The sequence below is a fragment of the Clupea harengus genome, unplaced genomic scaffold (assembly GCF_900700415.2).
Source record: "Clupea harengus unplaced genomic scaffold, Ch_v2.0.2, whole genome shotgun sequence".
Classification (NCBI taxonomy): domain Eukaryota; kingdom Metazoa; phylum Chordata; class Actinopteri; order Clupeiformes; family Clupeidae; genus Clupea; species Clupea harengus.
Genome location: NW_024880154.1, coordinates 24,057 through 28,153, shown reverse-complemented (window position 1 = coordinate 28,153; position 4,097 = coordinate 24,057). Strand labels below are relative to the sequence as shown.

General features: G+C 41.6%; 2 non-coding genes across 2 annotated transcripts; both read left to right on the top strand.

Moving 5' to 3' along the window:
• The first annotated feature begins 1,918 nt into the window (after positions 1-1,918).
• On the top strand, positions 1,919-2,011 carry trnai-uau. Its single transcript is given in 2 exon segments — positions 1,919-1,956; positions 1,976-2,011. It is a non-coding gene; the product is annotated as a tRNA-Ile (tRNA).
• Positions 2,012-2,867: 856 nt separating this feature from the next.
• trnai-uau lies at positions 2,868-2,960 on the top strand. Its single transcript is given in 2 exon segments — positions 2,868-2,905; positions 2,925-2,960. It is a non-coding gene; the product is annotated as a tRNA-Ile (tRNA).
• Positions 2,961-4,097: the final 1,137 nt, after the last annotated feature.

Here is a 4,097-nt window from a genome sequence, read left to right as displayed (position 1 = left end):
GGTAACCTTTAGATGTCACAAGGTCAAGGCAGAAAATAGAAAACCATGATGAAAGATCCTCTTTGACATTAATATGGTGGTAAAGATCAGAGCTGAATGTGTAGAAGCATGATCTTCAATCCACCAGTGGATGGCTTGTGAGTTCCACCATCATCTGATGGATGTAAGACCTTTCAAACGTAATTCCATGAAGTTGAATGGTTGTTAGCTTATTTTTCAGCAAGAAATGCAAGACTAATAAGTTTAGAGGTCAACAAAACTTCCTGTAAGACTTGACGTCATTCAAATGATAAAATACTGCAGCCAAGGCCTTATGACATAAAAAAATAAGAACAGTCAGCTGGTGGAAAGGCAGTAGGCTCCAGTGGCGCAATCGGTCAGCGCGCGGTACTTATAAGGCAGTACAAGTTGAGCAATGCCGAGGTTGTGAGTTCGAGCCTCACCTCGAGCAGGTAACCTTTAGATGTCACGAGGTCAAGGCAGAAAATAGAAAACCAGGATGAAAGATCCTCTTTGACATTAATATGGTGGTAAAGATCAGAGCTGAATGTGTAGAAGCATGATCTTCAAACCACCAGATGTAAGACCTTTCAAACGTAATTCCATATAGTTGAATGGTTGTTAGCTTATTTTTCAGCAAGAAAATCTTACAGCTAATAAACTTACAGGTCAACAAAACTTCCTGTAAGACTTGACGTCAATCAAATGATAAAATACTGCAGCCAAGGCCTTATGACATCAAAAAATAAGAACAGTCAGCTGGTGCTACAGCAGTAGGCTCCAGTGGCGCAATCGGTCAGCGCGCGGTACTTATAAGGCAGTACAAGTTGAGCAATGCCAAGGTTGTGAGTTTGAGCCTCACCTGGAGCAGGTAACCTTTAGATGTCACGTCATTCAAATGATAAAATACTGCAGCCAAGGCCTTATGACATCAAAAAATAAGAACAGTCAGCTGGTGCTACAGCAGTAGGCTCCAGTGGCGCAATCGGTCAGCGCGCGGTACTTATAAGGCAGTACTAGTTGAGCAATGCCGAGGTTGTGAGTTCGAGCCTCACCTGGAGGAGGTAACCTTTAGATGTCACGAGGTCAAGGCAGAAAATAGAAAACCATGATGAAAGATCCTCTTTGACATTAATATGGTGGTAAAGATCAGAGCTGAATGTGTAGAAGCATGATCTTCAAACCACCAGTGCACAGCGGGTGAGTTTTTTAAAGAAAGTATTAGTATATTTTATCATGAATGTTTTAGCTAAAAGGCTTCTTCAAAATGTTGTGTGTAAAATGTGTGTAGGTTTGATTTTGGAAAAACACTTAGTGAGCCGAGAATGTGAAACCAGATGCCTCACGTGATGTTTTTCTGACATAAGGAGAAAGCGGGTTGTAAAATGACTGGTTGCTAGGCAGAAGTAAAATTCAGCTGAAGTGCACTTATCTTAAGTGTATCCCAGCATCCTGACTGTCATACTGTGTAAACATTGTGTTTGAATAAAGGGACTTGTTTTCGGAGAGGACGACAGACAGACCCTGGTTAAGGTGTCTGCTCTCCGTCGGGGCCCTGATCGTAAACAGTCCAGTTCACTTACATGCTGGGTGGTGTCTTTAATCTGCTAACTAACTGTTTAGGGTATTTTCCCTGACAGAGTTCCACCATCATCTGATGGGATGTAAGGCCTTTCAAACGTAATTCCATACAGTTGAATGGTTGTTAGTTTATTTTTCAGCAAGAAATGCATGATCTTCAAACCACCAGTGGATGGCTTGTGAGTTCCACCATCATCTGATGGATGTAAGACCTTTCAAACGTAATCCATACATACATACATACAATGACTTGACGTCATTCAAATGATAAAATACTGCAGCCAAGGCCATATGACATAAAAAAAGGAAAAGCAGTCAGCTGGTGGTACAGAAGCAGGCTCCAGTGGCGCAATCGGTCAGCGCGCGGTACTTATAAGGCAGTACAAGTTGAGCAATGCCGAGGTTGTGAGTTCGAGCCTCACCTGGAGCAGGTAACCTTTAGATGTCACGAGGTCAAGGCAGAAAATAGAAAACCATGATGAAAGATCCTCTTTGACATTAATATGGTGGTAAAGATCAGAGCTGAATGTGTAGAAGCATGATCTTCAAACCACCAGTGCACAGCGGGTGAGTTTTTTAAAGAAAGTATTAGTATATTTTATCATGAATGTTTTAGCTAAAAGGCTTCTTCAAAATGTTGTGTGTAAAATGTGTGTAGGTTTGATTTTGGAAAAACACTTAGTGAGCCGAGAATGTGAAACCAGATGCCTCACGTGATGTTTTTCTGACATAAGGAGAAAGCGGGTTGTAAAATGACTGGTTGCTAGGCAGAAGTAAAATTCAGCTGAAGTGCACTTATCTTAAGTGTATCTCAGCATCCTGACTGTCATACTGTGTAAACATTGTGTTTGAATAAAGGGACTTGTTTTCGGAGAGGACGACAGACAGACCCTGGTTAAGGTGTCTGCTCTCCGTCGGGGCCCTGATCGTAAACAGTCCAGTTCACTTACATGCTGGGTGGTGTCTTTAATCTGCTAACTAACTGTTTAGGGTATTTTCCCTGACAGAGTTCCACCATCATCTGATGGGATGTAAGGCCTTTCAAACGTAATTCCATACAGTTGAATGGTTGTTAGTTTATTTTTCAGCAAGAAATGCATGATCTTCAAACCACCAGTGGATGGCTTGTGAGTTCCACCATCATCTGATGGATGTAAGACCTTTCAAACGTAATTCCATACATACATACATACAATGACTTGACGTCATTCAAATGATAAAATACTGCAGCCAAGGCCATATGACATAAAAAAAGGAAAAGCAGTCAGCTGGTGGTACAGAAGTAGGCTCCAGTGGCGCAATCGGTCAGCGCGCGGTACTTATAAGGCAGTACAAGTTGAGCAATGCCGAGGTTGTGAGTTCAAGCCTCACCTGGAGCATGTCATATTTAGATGTCACTAGGGCATGACAAAAATTAAGCACTAAACTCAATTGCGTTGATATAACCACAGTGGAATACAATGGACACATCTACATTCTTCAACAGTACCTTCACCTCTGCACCGGTGAAGTTAGGTCAGCTTTTACTCGACTCTCCACTTTGACATGATTTTGATCTGTCTGAAATTGCTTTCACGTTGCCTTTTGAGTCTTTGGATTGTGCACTTGTCTCTTCAGTTGCATGCCCTTATAAGGAGCTGGCGGGTGTTTCTGTATGAAAATTCATGTGTACGACAACGCATAATTAATATAAGAATCAGTGCAGAGCTACAGACACTTTTGCGGTTGAAGAACACATTTCCATGCATTCATGTATCCGGCGGATATATTTTCTTAGGTTGGTCTTTCGAAGTCCTTAAGTAGATATTTAAGAAGACACTTAAGACAATTTTCCAGAATGAGGCCCATTGTACTATAGCTAATTTGATTGAGACAAAGTCTATAGTCATGTCCTCATATCTTATATCTCAACATTACTTTCCTCCTTTTGAGCTGAATGTGCTTACAGGTCAACACAACTTCCTGTAATAATTCATGTCAGTCAATGATAGAATACTGCTTGTCAATGACATTAACACACAAATGGTCAGCAAGGCCCTCCCTGTCTGCTGACATTCACACCTTTCATATCTAGGTAGACCCCATACTGCTCCCCTTCCTATAACGCCCCCACTTTACACCTTCAACTAGACCCCCAGACACACCCATTATGTTAAGTTGTGTATTCTACCTGACTATAACTGAAATGTAACTTGTATGCTGAGTGTGTTTTGTCGGAGAAAGAACATCTTACAAAGCAGGGAACTAAGGTTCTGTTGTGGGTTTGCCGTGTGAAGACACCAACCGCTACGTGTGGTGAGAGAACAGAGCAAGTAGCATTTCACAACCTAAGACATGTTCTATCTTTATCTGTCATCAGAGGTCAATGTAAGGTTGTGTTTCTCTGCTTAAGTGGCTTGGCAAGTGGAAACATATATCACACCGATTTAAGATAAGGCTGAGCGTGTACTTCCTTTGAGTGCTTCCTCTGTCACTGCTATCAGTAGAATACATATCAGCAAGTGTGCTCTGTTGAG